This window comes from Apium graveolens, chromosome 10, assembly GCF_009905375.1.
Source record: "Apium graveolens cultivar Ventura chromosome 10, ASM990537v1, whole genome shotgun sequence".
NCBI lineage: Eukaryota > Viridiplantae > Streptophyta > Magnoliopsida > Apiales > Apiaceae > Apium > Apium graveolens.
This window is the reverse complement of record NC_133656.1, coordinates 84,051,888-84,069,757: the sequence shown is the minus strand read 5'-3', so window position 1 is coordinate 84,069,757 and position 17,870 is coordinate 84,051,888. Positions and strand designations below refer to the sequence as shown.

The window sequence follows — 17,870 nt, the reverse complement described above, 5'->3', positions numbered from 1 at the left end:
AAGATAGATTTTGAAGATTCGGATAAAGAGAGTGAGCAGAAAGAACCAATAATCATGGGTGATCGTGTAGTTCCGGCAGATCCAGCTCTTATGGACTTTTCTCGGCCAAAAATTGATGACATTCAGTCAAGCATCCTTCATCCGGCTATTCAGGCTAACACTTTTGAAATCAAGCCGGGCACTATTCAGATGGTGCAGAATTCTGTTTCTTTCGGAGGTGCTGCGACTGAAGACCCCAACATGCACATCAGGAATTTAGTCGAGATCTGTAGTACTTTCAAATATAATGGTGTGACTGATGAGGCTATCAAGCTGAGGCTTTTCCCATTCTCTCTGAGGGATAAGGCTAGGGACTGGTTACATTCTGAACCACTTGGGTCCATCACTACTTGGAAAGATCTTGCGCAGAAGTTTCTAGTGAAGTACTATCCAATGGCAAAGACTGCAGCTATGAGGAGTGCTCTTACTCATTTTGTGCAGCAACCAACAGAATCTATGTGTGAAGCTTGGGAGTGCTACAAGGAGATGTTGAGAAAGTGTCCACATCATGGTATGCCTGACTGGATGGTGATCACTGGTTTCTATAATGGTTTGGGGGCCCAATCTCGGCCAATGCTCGATGTAGTAGCTGAAGGCGCCTTGTGAGCCAAAAGCTATACTGAGGCTTATAATCTTATTGAAACTATGGCTGCAAATGAGCATCAAAACCCAACTCAAAGGATGATGCCTGGGAAGGTAGCATGTATTCTGGAAGTCGATGCAGCTACAGCTATTGCAGCGCAGCTCCAAGCGCTGTCTTTGAAGGTCGATTCATTAGCCACCTATGGAGTCAATCAGATAGCTATGGTTTGTGAGCTTTATGCAGGTTCTCATGCTACGGATCAGTATTCTCTTGTTAATGAATCTGTTCAGTATGTGAACAATTATCAATGAACGCATCAACCTGTGCCAGCTACTTATCATCCTAACAATAGAAATCATCCCAATTTCAGCTGGAGCAATAATCAGAATGTTGTTCAGCAACCGTATCAGCAGACTATCAGTAAGCAGTTTAATCCACCTGGATTCTAGCAAACATAACATTATGCTCAAAGGTAATCATATCCTCAACAAGGAGGTGCTGCTCCACCTTCTAGTGCTAATTTTGAGGAACTCAAGCTGTTGTACAAAAGTCAGGCTGTTTCTATCAAGACCTTGGAAAATCAAATCGGTCAAATAGCTAATGCAGTGCTCAACCGTCAACCTGGCACACTTCCCAGCGATACTGAAGTTCCAGGCAGGAAGGAAGCTAAAGAACAAGTCAAAGCTATTACCTTAAGGTCTGGGAAAGTTGCTGATGCTGAAAAAGCGAAAGACGGAGAAGCTGAAGTTGTTGATGAAGAAGAGAAGCAAAAGGAGAAAGCGGCGGAACCAAGGAAGACTATTGTTGAACACACTGTGCTTGAGGGTAATAAAGGGGAGAAACAGCTCTATCCTCCACCACCTTTCCCTAAGAGATTGCAACAACAAAAGCTGGATTAGAAGTTCGGTAAGTTTCTTGAGGTGTGATAAGTGGCATTTTATACCACTTAGAACGTCTTAAAATGGCTTAAATTGGTGTCTTGAAATCAAGTATTTTGTCTATTTGATGCGTTTTTCTAGTGTTTATGCATTTCAGGGTATTAGTTGCATTTTGGAGGAGGAATCATCAAGAATAAGCCTTGGCATGTGTTCACCATTGCGAGAGGAAAAGAACGGGCATATTACGGCGAAGAAACGGAGCAAACCTGGAAATTTTCCAGTAGGGTCCTGCGCGCCCACGCAGCAATGCTGAGCGGCCACGCAGCAGCCTTGCGCGCCCGCGCAGAAATGCTGAGCGGCCGCGCAGGGTCGGGGAAAATAATATATTATTTTAGACTTCTACTTCTGTTTGGCTTCCAACTTCTATGTAATCTGAGTTTTATGGGACTATTATATAAGTAGATTTGAGACATTTTTCACAGGGTATTAAGAGAGGATTATGTTTTAGATTGTGTTTTGCAAGAAGCGAAGGAGATAAGGAAGAAGACCGATTTAGCACACAGCAACGAAGAGGAAGCATATATTCTTGTGATTCTTGTTTCGTTGTAACGTTGGATGCTAGTTTTCTTGCTTTGACTTATTTACTCTTGTGACGTACTCTGTTTTAATATAATTAGTTTAGTTGTTATTTTCTTGTGTTCGTTTGTCATGATTTCATATGAACCCATGATGGCGATAAGTTCTATTATGGGCTAATCGTGATCGTGGGGTTGCAACGGATTTATTATGGAATTCTTTAGTTAATTGTTTAATACTTTAGTGTGTGATGATTGCATGATATCTAGTATTGGTTGTGCGTATTCGTATTATGTGCGTCGCAAACATATAAGATAGGGTGTTAATCTCTTGTGAAGCGACAGTGGATCTTGAGATTTAGAACTTGCCATGCTAGCATAGGTTCATGTACGTTGTGCATGATTAGTGGGTAACTCTAACAGTTTTATTTGCCCTATGTAATCAAAAGGAATAACTTGTGCTTAAATCGTTGTGTTGTCAATTTCTGTAGACATATAGGAACTCAACATAATTGATGACTATTTAACTTCTATCTTAATTGTGGATGTTTGGTAGAATGGTATTAGTACAATGAAAGTTGGCTTTTATCAGTTTTGTGTTATTCGATTAATATCATCACTGTCACATGCTAAAGGTAATAACTATGGCTATAGAAGGAAGTAATAATGAAGTTGTGATCTCGTGAGTGTTTTATTATTGATAAACTGCAGTGTTAGTTAAGTGGTTAATTAAGTAGTTAATTATAGTTAATATTCAACCAACAATTTTAAGTGTTATTATCTTAACATTGAGAAGTAATCATACATTGGTGAGTGAGTTAAATTAGACAATAACTTAGTCTGAGTCTCTGAGGGAACGAATTAGAAAGTATTCTATATTACTTGCGAACGCGTATACTTGCGTGAATATTAGTGCGTGATTTTGCCCTAACAAGTTTTTGGCGCCGCTGCCGGGGACTCGACGTAGTTGTTTAGTTTATGTACTTACCATCATTGGTCATTAGGACTCAGTGATTAGGACGTAGTAGTTAATTACTCTTTTCGGTTATGTTTCAGGTACTTTAGTGCATTTATGCAAACTCGTTCTCGTGCTCGCAAGAGGACCTTAGATACAGCTGAGGAGAAAGACGAAGTTCTTGATACACCGGGGAAGTTAGATTTTGAGGATTCGGATTCAGGAACTGCGCAGAAAGAACCAGTAAACATGGGAGATCATTTTGTTCAAGCTGATCCAGCTCTTATGGATTTTTCTCGGCCTAAAATTGATGACATTCAGTCAAGCATCCTTCATCCGGCTATTCAAGCTAACACCTTTGAAATCAAGCCGGGCACTATTCAGATGGTGCAGAATTCTGTTTCTTTTGGAGGAGCGGCAACTGAAGACCCCAACATGCACATAAGGAATTTTGTCGAGATCTGCAGCACTTTTAAGTATAATGGAGTGACTGATGAGGCTATCAAGTTGAGGCTTTTCCCATTCTCACTGAGGGATAAGGCTAAAGACTGGTTACATTCTGAACCAGCTGGGTCAATCACTACGTGGCAAGATCTTGCGCAAAAGTTTCTGGTGAAGTTTTATCCAATGGCAAAGACTGCTGCTATGAGGAGTGCTCTTACTCAGTTTGCGCAGCAACCTACAGAATCTATGTGCGAGGCTTGGGAACGCTACAAGGAAATGTTGAGAAAATGTCCACATCATGGAATGTCGGATTGGATGGTAATCACTGGTTTTTATAATAGTTTGGGGGCTCAATCTCGGCCCATGCTCGATGCAGCAGCTGGAGGCGCCTTATGGGCTAAGAGCTATACTGAGGCGTACAATCTTATTGAGACGATGGCTGCAAATGAGCATCAAAACCCAACTCAGAGGATGACATCAGGCAAGGTAGCAGGTATTCTGAAAGTTGATGCAGCCACCGCTATTGCAGCCCAGCTCCAAGCGCTATCAATGAAGGTTGATTCTTTGGCTACGTATGGAGTTAATCAAATAGCTATGGTTTGTGAGCTTTGTGCAGGTTCTCATGCTATGGATCAGTGTTCTCTTGTCAACGAATCTGTTCAGTATATGAATAACTATCAGCGACAACAGCAGCCTGTGCCAGCAACCTATCATCCTAACAACAAAAATCATCCAAATTTCAGCTGGGGAAATAATCAGAATGCTATTCAGCCACCATATCAGCAAGGAGTGAGTAAACAGTTTAACCCACCTGGATTCCAGCAACCACAGCAGTATGCTAAGAGACAATCATATCCTCAACAGGGAAGTGCAGCTGCACCTACTAGTGCTGATTTTGAGGAACTTAAGCTGTTGTACAAGAGTCAGGCGGTTTCTATCAAGACCTTGGAAAATCAAATCGGTCAATTAGCCAATGCAGTGCTCAATCGTCAACCTGGCACTCTTCCCAGTGACACGGAAGTACCAGGCAGGAAGGAAGCTAAAGAGCAAGTCAAGGCTATTACCTTATGGTCTGGAAAAGTAGCTGATGCTGAAAAGGCAAAAGAAGTCGAAGCTGAAATTCGAGATGAAGAATCTAAGCAAAGGGAGAAAGCGGCGGAACCAAGGAAGACTACTGTTGAACACACTCTGCCTGAGGCTAATACAGGGGAGAAACAGCTCTATCCTCCACCACCTTTTCCTAAGAGATTGCAGCAATAAAAGCTGGATAAACAGTTCGGGAAGTTTCTGGAGGTGTTCAAGAAACTTCACATCAATATACCTTTCGCTGAGGCTCTGGAACAAATGCCTAGTTATGCGAAGTTTATGAAGACTATTCTTTCAAGGAAGGTGAAACTGGATGACCTTGAAACCGTTGCTCTCACGGAAGAATGCAGCGCGGTTCTGCAACAAAAGTTACCACCAAAACTGAAAGATCTAGGAAGCTTCACCATTCCTTGCACCATTGGCAATCTAACTTTTGACAAGTGCCTTTGTGATTTGGGAGCAAGCATTAATCTGATGCCGTTGTCGATCTTTAAAAAGCTGGATCTACCTGATCCAAAACCCACATACATGTCGCTACAATTGGCGGACCGTTCCATTACGTACCCAAGGGGCATAGTTGAGGATGTGCTCGTCAAGGTGGATAAGCTCTTCTTTCCTGCTGATTTTGTTATTCTGGATTTTGAGGAAGATAAAAAGATTCCCATAATCTTGGGGAGGCCTTTCTTGGCAACTGGCCGCACCTTGATAGATGTGCAAAAAGGAGAACTTACTATGCGGGTTCAAGATCAGGATGTGACCTTCAACGTATTCAAGGCAATGAAATTCCCTACAGAAGATGAGGATTTCTTAAAAGTGGATGTGATTGATTCTGCAGTTACTTCGGAACTCGATCACATGCTAATGTCTGATGCATTGGAAAAGGCCTTAATGGGGGAATTTGACAGTGATGATGAAGATAGCAACGAGCAATTACAATATCTGAACGCTTCTCCCTGGAAGCGAAAGCTAGATATACCATTTGAATCTCTTGGTACTTCTGACCTCAAGAACGCTGAAGGGAAGCTCAAACCATCAATAGAGGAAGCGCCTACCTTAGAGCTCAGACCATTACCTGAACACTTGAGGTATGCCTTTTTAGGTGATTCATCTATGTTACCTGTTATTATTTCAGCTGACCTTTCAGGTAGTGAGGAAGACAAGCTCTTAAGGATTTTGAGAGAATTCAAATCGGCTATAGGATGGACTATAGCAGACATCAAGGGGATAAGTCCCTCATATTGTATGCATAAAATTCTGTTAGAGGAAGGTAGTAAGCCAACTGTGGAACAGCAGCGAAGACTGAACCCAATCATGAAGGAGGTGGTGAAGAAAGAAATTCTGAAATGGCTAGATGCAGGCATCATTTATCCTATTTCTGACAGCTCGTGGGTGAGCCCTGTATAATGTGTTCCTAAGAAGGGAGGTATCACTGTGGTCGCAAATGAAAAGAATGAGCTCATCCCTACTCGAACAGTTACAGGATGGAGAGTATGCATGGATTATAGAAAATTGAACAAAGCCCCAAGAAAGGATCACTTCCCTCTCCCATTCATTGATCAAATGCTGGACAGATTGGCGGGACATGAGTATTTTTGTCTTCTGGATGGGTATTCCGGGTATAATCAGATTTGTATTGCACCAGAGGATCAGGAAAAGACTACCTTCACTTGTCCATTTGGCACATTTGCTTTTCGTAGAGTTTCGTTTGGGTTATGTGGCACCCCGGCCACCTTTCAGAGATGCATGATGGCTATATTCTCTGACATGATTGGAAATAACGTCGAAGTGTTCATGGATGACTTCTCCGTCTTTGGACACTCATATGATGAATGCTTGAATAATCTGCGCGCCGTACTCAAAAGATGCGTGGAAACTAATTTGGTGCTTAATTGGGAGAAAAGTCATTTTATGGTGCGTGAAGGCATTATCCTTGGGCATAAGGTCTCTAGCAAAGGTCTGGAGGTGGACAAGGCCAAGGTGGGAGTCATTGAAAATCTTCCCCCACCTAATTCAGTGAAAGGAATCCGTAGTTTTCTCGGTCATGCGGGTTTTTATCGGTGATTCATCAAGGACTTTTCAAAGATATCTAAGCCGTTGTGCAATTTACTTGAGAAAGATGTGCCTTTCAAATTTGATGATGAATGTTTGGCAGCATTCGAGACTCTCAAGAAGAGTTTGATCACGGCACCAGTTATTACAGCACCAGATTGGACAGAACCGTTTGAGATGATGTGTGATGCGAGTGACTATGCGGTAGGTGCAGTTCTGGGACAGCGCAAGAAAAATCTCTTCCATGTGGTCTACTATGCAAGTAAGACTTTAAATGGGGCCCAATTGAACTACACCACTACTGAGAAGGAGCTTTTGGCTATAGTCTTTGGCTTTGAGAAATTTCGATCTTATCTGCTTGGTACGAAAGTGACAGTATTCACTGATCATGCAGCTATTCGCTATCTGGTTTCTAAGAAGGATTCGAAGCCGAGACTCATTCGTTGGGTGCTTTTACTTCAGGAATTTGAGTTAGAGATCAAAGATAGAAAAGGTACCGAGAATCAAGTAGATGACCATCTCTCTAGGTTGGAGAATCCCGATTCTACTTCACAAGATAGGACGTTAATCAATGAATCTTTTCTGGATGAGCAGTTGTTTGCAATTCAGGAGGAAGAACCATGGTTTGCAGATATTGTAAACTATCTTGTCAGCAATATAATGCCTCCCAATTTGACATCCGCGCAAAAGAAGAAGTTTCTGCATGAGGTGAAGTGGTATATGTGGGATGAACCATATTTGTTTAGACAGGGAGCTGACCAGATCATCAGGAGATGTATCCCGTTCTGTGAGACGGAGGGGATATTACGAGACTGCCATGCCACGGTTTATGGTGGACACTATGGAGGTGAGAAAACGGCAGCTCGTATTCTGCAAGCAGGTTTTTTCTGGCCCACCTTGTTCAAGGATGCTCATCAGTTTGTTTTAAGGTGTGATCGTTGCCAAAGAGTGGGAAATTTGTCAAGGAAGGATGAGATGCCATTAAATGTGATGCTTGAAGTCGAGGTCTTTGATGTATGGGGAATTGATTTCATGGGGCCTTTTATCTCGTCTTGCAATAATCAGTACATTTTGCTGGCAGTCGATTATGTCTCCAAATGGGTCGAAGTTAAAGCTTTACCAACAAATGATGCAAAGGCAGTGCTAAATTTTCTTCATAAGCAAATTTTCACAAGGTTTGGAACACCTCGGGTAATCATAAGTGATGAAGGATCGCATTTTTGTAACCGTAAGTTCACTTCTATGATGCAGCGTTATAATGTGAATCATCGAGTAGCTACTGCCTATCATCCGCAAACAAATGGTCAAGCGGAAGTGTCTAACAGAGAGATAAAGCGCATTCTAGAGAAGGTTGTTTGTCCATCAAGGAAGGATTGGTCTTTAAAGCTCGATGAAGCTGTTTGGGCTTACAGAACAGCATACAAAACTCCACTTGGGATGTCACCGTTTCAGTTGGTGTACGGTAAGGGATGTCATCTACCGGCGGAGCTTGAGCATAAGGCCTACTGGGCATTGAAGAAATTGAACCTGGATTTAGATGCAGCTGGTAAGAAAAGAATGCTTCAGCTTAATGAACTTGATGAATTTCGACTTCAAGCGTACGAGAATAACAAAATGTATAAGGAAAAGGTGAAAAGGTGGCACGATAGGAAGCTACATCCTAAGTTGTTTATGCCAGGGCAACAAGTTCTGTTATTCAACTCTCGGCTCTGACTTTTTCCTGGGAAGTTGAAATCAAGGTGGTCTGGACCTTTTATTGTCAAAACTGTGTTTCCACATGGAGCGGTGGAAATTTTTGAGAATGATTCGGACCAAGCATTCAAGGTTAACAGTCAGCGGTTGAAGAACTACTATGGGGATATGGCAAACCGAGAGGTGGTTAGTGCCATTTTGTTGACTACGTGAGAAAGGAACGGAACGTCAAGCTAATGATGAAAAAGAAGCGCTGCGTGGGAGGCAACCCATGAATTGTTGTTACAGGAACCCTTAGAAGTTAATAACCTATCCAAAAACACAAAAAAATCAGAAAACAGGGGCTGAAAAAAAAAAATTCCAGAGACCCTCTGCGCGCCCGCGCAGCTATGCTGAGCGGCCGCGCAGCTTGCTGCGCGCCCGCGCAGAAATGCTGAGCGGCCGCGCAGGGGTCGAGTTCCAGAATTTTTTTACAGTTCAAAAAAAAAAAACACAAAAACCCATTACAGCCCATAAACCCACGAATTCTTTTCCCATTACCCCATGATTTTATACCTCAACCCCACTCCTAATCTAATTTAACCTACTCCATACCCTATATATACATACACCTATCCTACATATCTTCCACAACTTCCTACACTTAAACCCTCTCATAAACATCAAAAATCAGTTCTAACACACTTTTATTCACAAATCAATGGCACCCAAGAGAGCACGCACTATTGACAGCAGCAGCACAGTTCCTACTGCTGATTCATCAAGGGGTACTGCTGCGAGGCCTCGGTTAACTGACAGAGCCGCGGAGGAGGAGTACACTAGGCTGTTGGGGAAGCCGATTCTGAAGGAGAGGGGGTTTTTACCATCAGGGAGGGATGGTGAGTTGTTGCCCATGATTGCAGAGAATGGGTGGATAGCTTTTTGTGAGTCACCCGAAGCAGTACCGATGAGTGTTGTTCGCGAGTTCTACGCGAACGCGAAGGCTGAAAAGAATGGGTTTTCTGTAGTTCGGGGGCTGACGGTTGATTATCATCCTGCGGCGATTCGCCGAGTGATTGGACAGCGAGAGAGGAAGCCCGAGGAGGAGAACTGGAATGAAAAGACTGCTGAGGATTTTGACTTGGATTTGATTTGTGCGACTCTCTGTCGACCGGGCACAGTTTGGAACCGCAGTCCAGCCAATAATGAGTATCGTCACTTTCCAGCGATCGCCATGAACAGGTATGCCCGTGCATGGAACGCATTTATATGTGCTAATATTTTGCCTTCTTCACATGCACACGAGGTCACAGTTGAGAGAGCACAGTTGTTGTGGGGAATTTTGAATGAGGAATACTATGTGGACCTTGGTGAGTTTATCTACCAAGGAATTCTGAAGTTTTTGAGGGGAGCAAAGCATATGAACATCCCTTATGCATCCACGGTTACAAAGCTATGCCGTGCAGTAGGAGTGAACTGGCCGGCTCATGAGCAGTTGCAGTTGCCAGCAACTCCTATAGATTTTGGCACTCTGAATGGGATGCAGGAGTGGACCGGTGGTGAGCCTGAGGAGCATGGGCTGGGTTATCGTCTTCCAGGAGGGCGTCCAGCACGAGGTGCTACTATGGCCAGGCCAGGGCGTGGTGAGGCTAGTTCTTCGAGAGCTCAGGAGGGTGCTGGGATGGGTGATGCCCAGTATAGGAGGCTTTCACGGCGGATGGATGCCATGTATGAGACGCAGAGCAGGTTTGCTCAGGAGCTCACCCTTGCGTTAGGGACTGCTTTTCGAGGCCTTGGAGCTGATATCCAGTGGCCAGTTTTTGGTGAGGACTCTGCATACCCGCCGCCTGATACTCCACCCACTGAGGGTGATGATGATGATGACTCCGAGTAGGTATACCTGTATTCCTTTCTACTACCTTTACTGGGGACAGTGAAGATTTTAAGTTTAGAGGTGGTAGTTAAGGAATATTTTGTGTGTGTCATATAGTTGCATATTCATGATAGTTAGTTCATATAGTTGTATATTCATGATAGTTAGTTCATATAGTTGCATAATTTTTGCCATATAGTTTTTTTATAGCTTTATTTGTTGTCATATCATATAGCTCATGCATATACCATGATCCCTTTTGCAATGATTTATCGACTGAATTGTGATATTGATGCGAGTGTAGTGATAGCATTAAAGTGATAGTAAGTTGTGTAGGTTGATATGCATGCTAGAAGCACTTGTATTGACACTAAGTCTTAGAGAATGCTGAAGGACTAGATTGTTGTTATGATCTGATAATTTTCGAGGATAATCTATTTATTATGCTTAGAATTTGATAATAGGTTCTTAGTGGTAAAGGCATGAAAAAGAAAAAAATGGAGTAAAAATGGAATTTGTTGCTAGTTGTGGCTAGGCGTCAAATGGCTAGTAGCCGGCTCGCATGTTATGCGAGTAGTCTAGGGTTGAGCAAGATGGAGCGAAACGCACTTGCTCAGAGTAAAAAAAAAAAAAATATTTGCGTAATTGATCAAGAGTGGGCTCTTTGGTATTCGAGTTATTAAGTTCTTAGGGGACTTTGTACCTAGTGACCTAAGGCTTTTAGAGTCTGGGATCCGCTAACCTAACGCTCGTTACATGGATACCATTGTATAAGTCTTTTGTGGATCTCACTCACTGCACGGTCAAATAAGCATTTGCGTTGTGAATAAAAAGCACGATTCCGTAGTAAGCTCTAAAGTTCTTGTAGTGTTGTATATCACTTTGTGCCTAGAATTTTTATTCTTTGTATAATCGTAGGATTGCCTTGAGGGGAGTCTAGTCATAGTAATTGGTCTAGTTCTGAAGCATATTTGTTAAGCATTTGCACACACCACGTTTCTGGCGGTATGTCCGTTTGCATGAGTTTCTTGATCTTTAGTGTCTAACTGCATTCGTTGAGACGTGACAATTTGATTGGTTAATTGTAGTAAGGGGGATCGTTGCATTTTCATATAGATTGCATTCATGCATATTTTTATTTGTTTTTGAGTCTGTGACGCTTGAGGACAAGCATTGATTTAAGTTTGGGGGTGTGATAAGTGGCATTTTATACCACTTAGAACGTCTTAAAATGGCTTAAATTGGTGTCTTGAAATCAAGTATTTTGTGTATTTGATGCGTTTTTCTAGTGTTTATGCATTTCAGGGTATTAGTTGCATTTCGGAGGAGGAATCATCAAGAATAAGCCTTGGCATGTGTTCACCATTGCGAGAGGAAAAGAACGGGCAGATTACGGCGAAGAAACGGAGCAAACCTGGAAATTTTCCAGTAGGGTCCTGCGCGCCCGCGCAGCAATGCTGAGCGGCCGCGCAGCAGCCTTACGCGCCCGCGCAGAAATGCTGAGCGGCCGCGCAAGGTCGGGAAAAATAATATATTGTTTTAGACTTCTACTTCTGTTTGGCTTCCAACTTCTATGTAATCTGAGTTTTATGGGACTATTATATAAGTAGATTTGAGACGTTTTTCACAGGGTATTAAGAGAGGATTATGTTTTAGATTGTGTTTTGTAAGAAGCGAAGGAGATAAGGAAGAAGACCGATTTAGCACACAGCAACGAAGAGGAAGCATATATTCTTGTGATTCTTGTTTCGTTGTAACGTTGGATGCTAGTTTTCTTGCTTTGACTTATTTACTCTTGTGACGTACTCTGTTTTAATATAATTAGTTTAGTTGTTATTTTCTTGTGTTCGTTTGTCATGATTTCATATGAACCCATGATGGCGATAAGTTCTATTATGGGCTAATCGTGATTGTGGGGTTGCAACGGATTTATTATGGCATTCTTTAGTTAATTGTTTAATACTTTAGTGTGTGATGATTGCATGATATCTAGTATTGGTTGTGCATATTCGTCTTATGTGCGTCGCGAACATATAAGATAGGGTGTTAATCTCTTGTGAAGCGACAGTGGATCTTGAGATTTAGAACTTGCCATGCTAGCATAGGTTCATGTACGTTGTGCATGATTAGTGGGTAACTCTAACAGTTTTATTTGCCCTATGTAATCAAAAGGAATAACTTGTGCTTAAATCGTTGTGTTGTCAATTTCTGTAGACATATAGGAACTCAACATAATTGATGACTATTCAACTTCTATCTTAATTGTGGATGTTTGGTAGAATGGTATTAGTACAATGAAAGTTGGCTTTTATCAGTTTTGTGTTATTCGATTAATATCATCACTGTCACATGCTAAAGGTAATAACTATGGCTATAGAAGGAAGTAATAATGAAGTTGTGATCTCATGAGTGTTTTATTATTGATAAACTGCAGTGTTAGTTAAGTGGTTAATTAAGTAGTTAATTATAGTTAATATTCAACCAACAATTTTAAGTGTTATTATCTTAACATTGAGAAGTAATCATACATTGGTGAGTGAGTTAAATTAGACAATAACTTAGTCTGAGCCTCTGAGGGAACGAATTAGAAAGTATTATATATTACTTGCGAACGCGTATACTTGCGTGAATATTAGTGCGTGATTTCGCCCTAACAAGTTTTTGCAGGAAACTTCACATCAATATACCTTTCGCTGAGGCTCTGGAGCAAATGCCTAGTTATGCAAAATTCATGAAGAGTGTTCTTTCAAGGAAGGTGAAACTGGATGACCTTGAGACTGTTGCTTTAACAGAAGAGTGCAGTGTTGTGCTGCAACAAAAATTACCTCCAAATCTTAAAGATCCAGGTAGCTTCACCATTCCATGCACCATTGGCAAGTTGTCTTTTGACAAATGCCTGTGCGATTTGGGAGAGAGCATCAATCTGATACCGTTGTCTATCTTCAAGAAGTTGAATTTTCCTGATTCAAAGCCCGCCTACTTGTCTCTACAATTGGCTGATCATTTTATTACATACCCACGAGGCATAGTGGATGACGTGTTAGTTAAGGTGGATAAGCTCTTCTTCCCTGCAGACTTTGTCATTTTGGATTTCGAGGAAGATAAGAAGATTCCCATAATCTTGGGAAGACCTTTCTTGTCTATAGGTCGTACCTGAATAGATGTGCAGAAAGGGGAACTTACTATGAGGGTGCAGGATCAGGATGTGACATTCAATATATTCAAGGAGATGAAATTCCCTACAGAAGACGAGGAGTGCTTAAAGGTGGATTTGATTGATTATGCGGTCACTTCAGAACTTGATCATATGCTAATGTCTGATGCCTTAGAGAAAGCCTTGGTGGGGGACTTTGACAGTGACGATGAGGATGGCAATGAGCAACTAAAATATCAAAATGATTCTCCTTGGAGGCGAAAGCGAGACATGCCATTTGAATCTCTGGGTACTTCTGATCTCAAGAATACTAAAGGAAAGCTCAAACCATCTATTGAGGAAGCACCTACTTTGGAGCTTAAACCATTGCCTGAACACTTGAGGTATGCTTTTTTAGGTGATACATCTACTTTGCCTGTTATTATTGCATCTGACCTTTAAGGTAGTGAGGAGGGCAAGCTCTTGAGGATCTTGAGAGAATTCAAATCGTCTATCGGATGGACTATAGCAGATATCAAAGGAATCAGCCCTTCGTACTGCATACATAAAATTCTGCTAGAGGAAGGTAGTAAGCCGACTGTAGAGCAACAACAATGACTTAACCCTATCATGAAAGAAGTGGTGAAGAAAGAAATTCTGAAGTGGCTGGATGCAGGAATCATATATCCTATTTCTAACAGTTCTTGGGTGAGTCCCGTGCAATGTGTACCTAAGAAAGGAGGTATTACTGCGGTAGCAAATGAGAAGAACGAACTCATCCCCACTCGAACAGTCACAGGATGGAGGGTATGCATGGATTACAGAAAGTTGAACAAAGCCACGAGAAAGGATCACTTCCCTCTTTCATTTATTGATCAAATGCTTGACAAGTTGGCCGTTCATGAGTATTATTGTCTTTTGGATGGCTATTCGGGGTATGATTAGATTTGCATTGCACTAGAGGATCAAGAAAAGACTACCTTCACTTGTCTATTTGGCAATTTTGCTTTTTGCAGAGTATCGTTTGGCTTATGTGGTGCACCGGCCACTTTTCAGAGACGTATGATGACTATATTCTCTGATATGATTGGAAACAATATCGAAGTGTTCATGGACGACTTCTCCGTCTTTGGACATTCGTATGATGAATGTTTAAATAATCTTCGTGCGATGCTCAAAAGGTGTATGGAAACTAATTTGGTGCTCAATTGGGAAAAATATCACTTTATGGTGCGTGAAGGCATTATTCTTGGGCATAAAGTCTCTAGCAAGGGTCTTGAGGTGGACAAAGCCAAGGTGGGAGTCATTGAAAATCTTCCACCACCTATTTCTGTGAAAGGAATCCGTAGTTTTCTTGGTCATGCGGGTTTTTATCGACATTTCATTAAGGACTTCTCGAAGATATCTAAGTCGTTGTGCAACTTGCTCGAGAAAGATGTGCCTTTCAAATTTGATGATGAATGTTTGGCGGCATTCGAGACTCTCAAGAAGAGTTTGATAACTGCACCTGTTATTACGGCACCTGATTGGACAGAACCTTTTGAGATGATGTGTGATGCGAGTGATTATGCGGTGGGAGCAGTTCTTGGGCAGCACAAGAATAATCATTTTCATGTGGTCTACTATGTTAGTAAGACTCTAAATGGAGCTCAAATGAACTACACCACTACTGAGAAGGAGCTCTTGGCTATAGTCTTTGGTTTCGAAAAATTTCGATCTTATCTGCTTGGGACAAAGGTGAGAGTATTCACTGATCATTCTGCCATTCATTATTTGGTCTCAAAGAAGGATTCGAAACCCAGACTTATTCGTTGGGTGCTCTTGCCACATGAATTTGAGTAAGAGATCAAGGATCGAAAAGGTACTGAGAATCAAGTAGTTGACCATCTCTCTAGATTGGAGAATCCCGATTCTACTTCACATGATAAGACATTGATCAACGAATCTTTTCTGGATGAGCAGTTGTTCGCAGTTCAAGAGGAAGAGCCATGGTTCGCAGATATTATGAACTATCTTGTAAGCAATATAATGCCTCCTAATACGAATACAGCTCAAAAGAAGAAGTTTCTGCATGAGGTGAAGTGGTACATGTGGGATGAACCATATTTGTTTAGACAAGGAGCTGACCAGATCATCAAGAGATGTATCCCATTCTGTGAGACGGAGGGGATATTACGAGACTACCATTCCACAGTATATGGTGGACATTATGGTGGTGAAAAGACAGCGGCTCATATTTTGCAAGCAGGTTTATTCTGGCCTACTTTGTTTAAGGATGCACATCAGTTCGTTTTAAGGTGTGATCGTTGCCAAAGAGTGGGGAATCTTACAAGGAAGGATGAGATGCCGTTAAATGTGATGTTGGAAGTCGAAGTCTTTGATGTATGTGGAATCGATTTCCTGGGACCATTTATCTCATCTTGCAATAATCAGTACATCTTGCTGGCAGTCGATTATGTCTCAAAATGGGTAGAAGTCAAGGCTCTACCGACAAATAATGCAAAGGTAGTTTTGAATTTTCTTCATAAGCAGATTTTCACAAGGTTTGGAATGCCACGAGTGATCATAAGTGATGAAGGGTCGCATTTCTGCAATCGTAAGTTCACTTCTATGATGCAGCGCTACAATGTGAATCATCGTGTTGCTACTGCCTATCATCCGCAAACTAATGGTCAAGCTGAAGTGTCTAATAGAGAGATCAACCGCATTCTGGAGAAAGTTGTTTGTCCGTCAAGGAAGGATTGGTCTTTAAAGCTCGATGAAGTTGTTTGGGCTTATAGAACAGCATACAAGACTCTACTTGGGATGTCCCCGTTTCAACTTTTTTATGGTAAGGGATGTCATTTACCTGCGGAGCTTGAGCATAAGGCTTATTGGGTGTTGGAGAAGTTGAACCTTGATCTAGATGCAGCTGGGAAGAAGCGAATGCTTCAGTTAAATGAACTTGATGAATTTCGACTCAAAGCATACGAGAACAACAAAATGTACAAGGAAAAAGTGAAAAGGTGGCACGATAGGAAGCTATATCCTAAGTCATTTGTGCTGGGGCAGCAAGTTCTTTTATTCAACTCTCGTCTCCAACTTTTTCCTGGAAAGTTGAAATCAAGGTGGTCGGAACCTTTTATTGTCAAAACTGTGTTTCCACATGGAGCGGTGGAGATTTTTGAGAATGATCCGAGCCAAGCATTCAAGGCTAATGGTCAGCAATTGAAGCATTACTATGGGGACACGGTAAACCGGGAAGTGGTTAGTGTCGTTTTATTATCAACTTGATCGAGGTACTCTACGTCAAGCTAATGACGTAAAAGAAGCGCTTCTTGGGAGGCAACCCAAGATTTGTGACTATAGGAACCCTTAGAAGTTAGTAACCTATCCAAAACCACAAAAAAATCAGAAAATTTGGGCAAGAAAAAATATTTTCCAGAAACCATCAGGGCGCCCGAGCAGCTTTGTTGAGCGGCCGCTCAGCCCCCGACTGTTAAAAAAATTTTGCCTTCTAAAAAATCCAAAAAAATCAGAAAAATTCAAAAACAAAAAAATACAACCCACAACCCACGATTTCTTTTCCCATAACCCACGTTTTTCTCCTTACAACCCCCTATTCAATTTTTAACCCTAATTCCTACCATATATATACATACAACTCCTCCATATACACTTCCACATACTTTCAATTTTAAAACTCTCTCCTACACTCAAAACACAACTCTTAAACACTTTTTCTCAGTTTCAATGGTACCCAAGAGATCCCGAACTATTGATAGCAATAGCATCATTCCTATTGCTGATTCTTCGAGGGGAACTGCTGCGAGACCTCGTTTGTTTGATAGAGCTACCGAGGAGGAGTATACTAGGCTTCTAGCTAAGCCGATTCTTAAGGAGAGGGGATTCTTACCATCGGGGAGGGATGATGAGTTGTTGCCGATGATTGCTGAAAAGGGTGGATTTCATTTTGTGAGTCACCGGAGGCGGTTCCAATGAGCGTGGTTCGCGAGTTTTATGCGAACGCAAAGGCTGAAAAGAATGGGTTTACTGTTGTTCGTGGGCTTACAGTTGATTATCAGGCCGCGGCGATTCGTCATGTGATTGGACAGCAACAGCGGAAGCCCACGGAGGAGAATTGGAATGAGAAGACCCCCGGGGATTTTGATTTTGATTTAATTTGTGCTACTCTCTGTCAGCTGGCACGGTTTGGAAGTTCAAGACTAGAACTAACGAGTATCATTCTTTTCCGGTGATTGCGATGAATAGGTATGCCCGTGCATGGAATGCCTTTATTTGTGCTAATATTCTGCCTACTACACATGCACATGAGGTTATAGTTGAGCGAGCAAGGTTGTTATGGGGTATTTTGAATGGGGAGTATTATGTGGACCTTGGTGAGTTCATCTACCAAGGGATTTTGAAGTTTTTGAGAGGAGCGAAGCATATGAACATCCCTTATGCATCTACTGTCACGAAGCTATGCCGAGCAGTGGGAGTTCATTGGCCTTCTCATGAGCAGTTGCAGATGCTGGCCACTCATATTGATTCAGCGACTCTGAATGCGATGCAGGAGTGGACGGGTGAAGAGCCCGAGGAGCA

At 41.9% G+C, this 17,870-nt stretch overlaps 2 non-coding genes across 2 annotated transcripts; both read right to left on the bottom strand.

The window, feature by feature from the left end:
• Positions 1–447: 447 nt before the first annotated feature.
• On the bottom strand, positions 448–554 carry LOC141694093 (small nucleolar RNA R71). The gene has a single exon (XR_012563423.1). It is a non-coding gene; the product is annotated as a small nucleolar RNA R71 (small nucleolar RNA).
• Positions 555–3,672: 3,118 nt separating this feature from the next.
• On the bottom strand, positions 3,673–3,779 carry LOC141694138 (small nucleolar RNA R71). Its single transcript, XR_012563466.1, has one exon. It is a non-coding gene; the product is annotated as a small nucleolar RNA R71 (small nucleolar RNA).
• Positions 3,780–17,870: the final 14,091 nt, after the last annotated feature.